Consider the following 7,997-nt stretch of genomic DNA (forward strand, 5'->3'; position numbering starts at 1 on the left):
GAGCGTCTCTTCCACTCCCAGATGTGGGTAAAGGGCTCCCCGATACAGTTCATTGTTGATAGCGGGAGTCAAAAGAACCTCATTTCGGCAGAGGTCGTGAAGCGGTTGGGCTTACCGACCACAGCACATCCACAACCATACACCATTGGGTGGCTTCACCAAGGGCGAGATCTTCGCGTGAGCCAGCAGTGTCGCCTTCCATACAACATCAAGCCCTTCACGGATGAGGTATTGTGTGACATTGCTCCCCTTGAAGTTTGTGATGTATTACTAGGACAACCATACTTGTCAAAGCGACATGCTGTGTATGAATCAAGGCCCCGTGCTGTTATTATTACATTGGGAAATAAGTTGTTCAGGATACCAGAGGTAGCACCACCTGCCGCCATCTCTTTGATTACTGCAAAACAATGCAGTAAGATCATTTCCAAAACCAGGAAATTTGTTTTCCTGATGATACGCCCTCAAGGGAAGAAGAAGACAGTGGCCGCGGCCTCCAAACGGGGTCCCTCTGCACGGCAGCTACAGATGGACAAGATTGTGGAGGAGTACAAAGACATCTTCACCTCCCCGGCAGGGGTTCCTCTGCACTGTCAAGTCAAGCACTCCATCGATCTGACCCCAGGTGCGCCGCTACCCAATGGACCAATTTATCGGCGCTCCGTTCTGGAGAACAATGAAATCAAGAGGCAGATTCAGGAGCTCCTGCAGAAAGGTCACATCCGTCCGAGTTCTTCGCCCTGTGGGAGCCCGATAGTGTTGGTACAGAAGAAGGATGGGACGTGGAGACTCTGTATTGACTATCGGGCGCTGAACAAGATCACTGTCCGTAATAGGTACCCGATCCCGCGGATTGATGACCTCCTAGACCAACTAAAGGGGGCGAAATATTTCAGCAAGATCGATCTGAAGTCAGGATATCACCAGGTACCAATTGAACCCTCAGATGTGTGGAAGACTGCCTTCAAATCCAAGGAGGGCCTCTTCGAATGGTTGGTCATGCCTTTCGGATTGACGAATGCTCCTGCAACCTTTATGAGGCTAATGGATGACATCTTGCGGCCATTCACCAACTCCTTTGTAGTAGTATACTTGGATGACATTCTGATCTTCAGCCAGAGTTGGGAAGAGCACCTCCACCACATCCGACAGGTTCTCCAAACACTGCGGCAACACAAGCTATGTGCCAATTTGGAGAAATGCACTTTTGGCATGACCGAGGTTCAGTATCTGGGATACATCATTGATGAACAGGGGGTGCATGTCGATCCAGCCAAGGTCCAAGTCATTCGGGATTGGCCCTCTCCAACCACTCTAACAGAGCTCCGCAGCTTTCTAGGTCTTGCCAACTTCTACCGCAGGTTTGTGTTGGGATTTTCTCATATTTCTTGGCCCTTGAGTCAAGTCACCAAGGGCGGGGCGAAAGCAAAATTCTTTTGGTCTGAATCTCAACAGAAGGCATTCAGGGAGTTGAAGGATCGCCTCTGCACGGCACCAGTGCTCGCGTTACCAGATTTACAACAACCATTTGAGGTCGAGACAGATGCCTCTGACTATGCTATTGGGGCAGTCCTTACTCAACATGGACATCCAGTGGCATATCACAGTGAAACACTTTCAGACACAGTCCGGAAGTACCCCACTTATGATAAAGAGATGTATTCCATTGTACAGGCCTGCCGACAATGGAAGCATTACATTTTGGGGAAGGAAACGGTCATCCACACAGACCACCGACCTCTGCAGTTCATACAGACCCAAGGGAAATTGCAGAATGATCGCCATCAGAAGTGGTCTACATACCTGCAACAGTTTCACTTGAATATCAAGTATAAAAAGGGCAGCACCAATAATGTTGCAGATTGCCTCAGTCGACCACCGATCATGGCGTTAACCACCGTGCTCAACTCTTGCGGGCACGAGACTTCTGATTGGCCACTTCTCTACAAAAGCGACCCAGAATTCGGCCACACATACCAGACACTCTTGGAGGGTCGGCAGGTTGCAGATTTTCACCTCCAGGATGCCCTATTATGCCACCTCGGTCACCTTTGTGTTCCTTCAAGCGAGCGTGCCAAGATGATTTTGGAAGCACACTACAGTCGGGCTGCTGGGCATTTCGGGGTCGAGAAAACAGTGGCAGTACTGCAAAACTATTTCTATTGGCCGAATCTTCGACAGGATGTTGGGAAGTACATCCGATCATGTACTGCCTGTGCCATTGCCAAACCGACCATTAAGAAGCAAGGCCTCTATACCCCGTTGCCTACCCCTAGTCGACCTTGGGAATCCATCTCCATGGATTACATGTCAGGCCTTCCTTCCACTAAGCATGGAAATGACTGTGTTTTTGTGGTCGTCGACAGGTTCTCAAAGATGGCCATTATGATGGCCTGCAAGAAGAATATCACAGCAGAAGCCACTGCTAAACTCTTCTTTGAACGAGTGTGGGTGCACTTTGGGATCCCACAGTCTATCATCTCAGATCGGGACAGTCGGTTTCTCAGCACCTTTTGGTCCAGTCTCTGGTCAATGCTGGACACCAAACTCACGAAGTCCACAGCCTTCCATCCTCAAACTGATGGCCAGACAGAGGTTGTCAATAGGATGATTGTGCACATTCTGCGCATGTATAACTCAAAGCATCCACGCACATGGGACGAGAGCCTCCCCTACGTTCAGCACAGCTACAACCGAGCTCTTCACAGCTCCACTGGCCATAGCCCTTTTCAGGTGGGTTTGGGATTCCAGCCACTATGCCCCATTGATGTGGCCATGCCACTTGCAGCTACTCACATGAATTCAGCTCATGTCCAGTCCGAAACAGATAAGGCCACCAGCTTCATTGAGCGCATCCAACATATTCGCCAGCAGGTCCATGACATTCTTGAGAAATCAAATGCCAAGTACAAGCAGCGACATGATCAACATCGGGTGCCACACAAGTTTCAGGTGGGCGACAAAGTCTGGTTGCATTTGCAAAAGGAACGCCTTACTGGAGCCTATCGGAAATTGAGACCACTCCGATATGGTCCTTACACCATTACTAAGGCTATGGGAGACAATGCATTTGAGCTCAACATTCCCCCATTCCTTGGCCTGCACCCAGTATTTAATGTGGACCGCCTTCGGCCATACTTTCCACCATTGCTAGACACATCCGACATTGCAGAACAGCTCAAACCCACAGAATTAAATCCAGATTGCATGGAACAAGCTGCAACTGATCGGATCATGGACACACAGATCAAGAACACTCGCCAACAGAATATCCAACTGTATCGAGTTGTCAAAGCGGGCCAACTCCTTCAGCAGGGCAAGTGGCTCACCAGGGAACAAGTTCAGCAGAAGTTTCCTCATCTCATGGAGGAGCTCAACGCAATGGGGACCATTGCTTCCTAAGGGGGGAGGAATGATCCAGGTGGATATTGGTGGCCACCTGCCAAGTCCACCTGGACCCCCACCATTGTCTTTCTCAGCATTTTCAGTTTCCTTAATTGTAGCACAACTTACTATTTTTAGCAGTTTTTCGGGTCCTGAACTTCCGGAGCCGTTTTGAAGCCCTAAACGACGTTTTTTGGGGAATCCGAGGGCAACACGAGTCCATGGAATGGACTGGTGTTGCTTGTTCCAACAATGATAGTGCTCGGATAGATCTTTCTAATGAGCTATTGTACGCGTCAAACGGAGATCATATGCCAAAGTTACGACCCCGGGAAGTTGATGTACCAACTTACCCCCAAACGGGGCCCATAGTTTGGCGTTTCATCTCCTAGGGTTAGGTTTTGGAATGTTAAGGGTTTTTCCATTGTTTCTCAACAATAAATAGGCCTTCGAGCCTCATTGTAACACAGTTCAGAGGCATGTAGCCATCACATCTCTTCTCAGAGATAAGCTACCATCGCCCTAGCTAGTTTATTGCCATTTCTGTTTGTAAGCATATTTCAGTATTTTCCATTAATGAAATGAAGTATTATTTCTGCTGCATCTTTGTGTATATGGTTATCTCTGCAATTTGTTGCGTTCCTGTTTAAATCCGGATCAATTGTTTTCAAAAAATCCAAATACTCTGCATAGAAAGTATATGTATCTGAAAAATATATAGTCCTATAGTATTATATTAATAATATCATAAAAAAACAGGCTCCATTTGAGCCTATACTGCTTGGTCCATAAAAGGGTGATGATAAGATTGGTAATGGTCTCCATTCCTCTGCCCCTGAATCATCCATGTGTCGCGTGGCCAGACCGCTACCTCCTTGGAAAGCTTGTCAGCAAGTGTGTTGTGTTCCCTGTATATATGACAACATGCAAAGTTGTCAAAAAAAGAAATGTGTCGATGGACCTCATCCAAGATAGGCCTCAGAGTGTATGCATGACATATTGATGTTTTATTGATCCAATTGTAAACTATTTTTGAGTCCCCAAATATTTGTATGTTCCTGTAATGTTTTTCAATGGAAAACTATATGAGGTGTTTGGATGTAATGAGCTTTGCGTAGTTATTTGTGCCCATTCCTAGCCCCATTTGTATTTGAAAGTGATGGGAAGAAGTTAGATATAGTACAGCACCACCCCCACACCCTACTTCTTGCAATGATCCGTCGAAATAAGCCCATGGCTGGGTGTGATCAATGGTCTCCGGAATGATATGTTTGGAGGGTGGATTTTCATCATCTTCCGGTATGTTGTTGTAATCAGCCAGAATTCGGGCAGAGATGGTGGGCTAGTGGGGAGTGGTATCTTGAAAGATGAGGTGATTGCAGGCAATCCAAATTTTCCAGAAGATGAGGAGGGGGAGGTTCCTGGATTTTGATGGGGTCACAGATGTCCACCAATTGGACCAAACATCCCTGATAGTCTGTCCCCTCCATGTGGTTTGAGGAGGTGTGTTTTGGAGGACAATTCTCCACATATTAGTAGTGATGGGGCAGGTGAGAAAAAAGTGGTCCACCAATTCTGTACAGTCTTTGCATAGGAAGCACCAGAAGGGTCCATGCTGTCCTCTCTTGATCAAGTTGTCTTCGGTGGGAATCTTGTTTTTCAAAATTGACCACATGAGTAGTCTGGTTCTAGGTGGTGCTTTGAGTTTCCACATGCCCTTCCACCATAAATCAATAGGTTGTGGTTTGTGTGTTTTTGCAAGACATAGATATCCCTCTTTGGGTGAGTATCGACCATTTTTTGCATGTGCTCAAATAATATCATCTTCCCCTTCAATTATTCTGATATGGGATTCAGTTAAGGCAGTTGTGTAGTCTTCCCAATGATGGTGCCATTGTCGAGGAATGAGCAGACTATGGGCATATTTCCATGCTTGATGGAGAAAGATGGATCTCTCCATGTCAGTAATGTGATTGATGTGTGTAATGCCAGAGTTGACAAGGTAGAGCTTGAGTTCTTCAGGTAACTTGTGGGCATTCCCACACCCAATCCAAGGGTCTAGCCCAATGTGAACAAATGTGCCAGATTGAATTCTCCAAGTGAGCCCATCTCAAATAAGTGGCAAGGAGTTTAGTACTGCTTTCCAAATGAACGAGATCCTTGTTTTGTTCCAGCTTGTTTGTCTCAGCCATTCCATCATGTTATGGAGAGCTATGTACTTGGAGGAGGCCACCATAGTCCAGAGACTATTTGTAGTGATTAGTTGCCAGCCCAGCTTGGTCGCCAATGTAGAGGAGAAGTATTCTAGTTTTTTGATTCCCCAACCTCCCAATTTCTTTGGGAGGGTGAGTAGATCCCGTTTTGCCCATGCAAAAATCCTCCCCGCTTGTTTGCCTTTCCATAGGAACCTGCAGCATAGGTTTTGTATTCTAGAGAGGATTCCTCTAAGTATCCAAGCTAGCGACATCCAGTACATCAGAGTGGCTTCGATAACAGCTTTGATGAGAACGAGTCTTCCTACCCTACAAAGATACTTATGATACCAGATATTAATCCTTCTTTCTAGCTTTTAGATTAGCCATGTCCAATAAGCTATTTTGTAGCCATGTGGCTTCAGCCTGTAACCCAGATATCTGAGGCCCTCTTCCAATTGTAACAAGGTGAAAGGAAACCTGTGAAGGGAAAACTGTATCTCATGAGGAGAGCAATCAAATACAGTGATGTTGGATTTCGAGTTATTTATGGCCATACCTGTTGCAGTCTGGAAAAGGGTGATAATATGTTGAAGAACAATCAAATCCCCAATTCCCCCATTAAGGAAACTTAACACATCATCCACAAAGAGGAAGTGTGTTATCATGCACCTTCCAGTGATCCTGATTCCCAATAGTTGACCTCTGTGGTGCATATCTTTGATAAGTCTACTGAGCCCTTCCATAACCAGTAAGAAAAGTAAGGGAGACAAGGGGCATCCTTGCCTGAGTCCCCTTTCAGAGTGAAAGAAAGGAGATGTTGCTCCATTGATCAAGACACCAAAGGATATATTTGTGATACAACACATTATCCATTTTATAACCCCATATGGGAATCCTAAATGAGTTAGGAGCATTCTGATGTATATCCAACTTACCCGGTCAAAAGCCTTTGATAGATCTGCTTTGAGGATCATACCTTTAATCTTCTTCGTCTGGATAGAGTGTAGCACTTCTTGAGCTGTACCAACCGCTTCATGAATCTGACGGTCTTGGAGAAAAGAAAATTGTTCTGAGGAGATGTGGGCAGAGAGGATGGGTCAGAGGCGGTTTGCAATGATTTTATAAATGAAATTTTCCAGGGATATGGGCCGAAAGTCATCGAAAGAGGTCGGGTTGTCTAATTTGGGAATGAGGGCATTGAAAGTGGAGTTAATGAAAAGACATGTTGTTTCATGAGAAGAAAAATGTGTATAAATATAAGTCGTGGATCCTCATTCTTGCCATCCAACTCAGTCAAGAATACAAAGGAAAATTTGGATATGAGGCAATAAAGAGGAGAAGTTCAGAACTCGTGAACTAAGGAGCATATCGGGGAGCATAACAAGGGATTCTCATTAGGTTTTGGTTATATTTTTAAGTTATTTTTTCATGGGTTCTGGGATTATATGCGAACATATTTTCGGCCCTTCTCTTAGACCTAGTCTTGACATACATTGGAGTAGATCTCTTCGACCCTTTTGGAGCAGAGCCTTCTATACTTTATAACTAGAGTTTAGGCCCTGTGTTAAAGAAGCTTTAACCCCATGTTAAAGGAATTTTGGGCCCGTGTTAAAGGAGTTTTAGCCCTCTGGAAGGAATGTAACATATCTCTATAATTTCGGCCCTAAATGCAAACCTATGACAAGTAAGTTTTGTGGACCTGTGGAAACCTGTAACAAGACATTCAACCTTCTACTAGAGCAGTTTACATATCCCTGTTGGATTAGATTTTGAGTATACATTTTAGGCTTATGGAGCATGCTTATATGACCTTGAAGTAGACATATTCAAGCCCTTTCTTAATCAAGATTTCTACCTTCAATAGAGAAAATTTGAGGTAGAAAATGGACCTCCTAAGGAATATTATAAAATAATAGTCATAGCCGATCATAGTCGATCATAGCTGCTGATAATAGCTGCCGATCATTGCTACTAGTACTTTCCAGTCATAGCTCTAGTCATTGCCAGTATCATTGACACTAGGTCATTGGTCATAGCAGCTAGTCAGTGCCAGTATCATTTAAGCCTTAAGGTCTTCGACAGATAATAAAATAAGATTAGATTACATCATTGAATTTTAGAGGAAAAAAAGAAAAAATTACTTTTTCAACTCGTATTTTCAACTTATCTTCCTAAGAGTTTACTCAAATTTCGAGTAGGAGCATTCATTGGATCCAAAATTTAATTCCTCATCCAACGAGTACCCTTATTTCATACTTTCGATGGATCCTGCTATATGAAAAATTAGAAATACATGAAAAACATGATTGCAATCACGTTTTTTCATGTATTTCTCATTTTTCGTGTAGCAAGGTCCATCGAAAATATGCAACATGGGACTCCTTGGATGAGGAATTAAATTTTGCATCCAATGAGTGC

This window comes from Pinus tabuliformis, chromosome 3_2, assembly GCF_031772625.1.
Source record: "Pinus tabuliformis cultivar Carrire ecotype Pingquan chromosome 3_2, CPIR1, whole genome shotgun sequence".
Lineage (NCBI taxonomy): Eukaryota > Viridiplantae > Streptophyta > Pinopsida > Pinales > Pinaceae > Pinus > Pinus tabuliformis.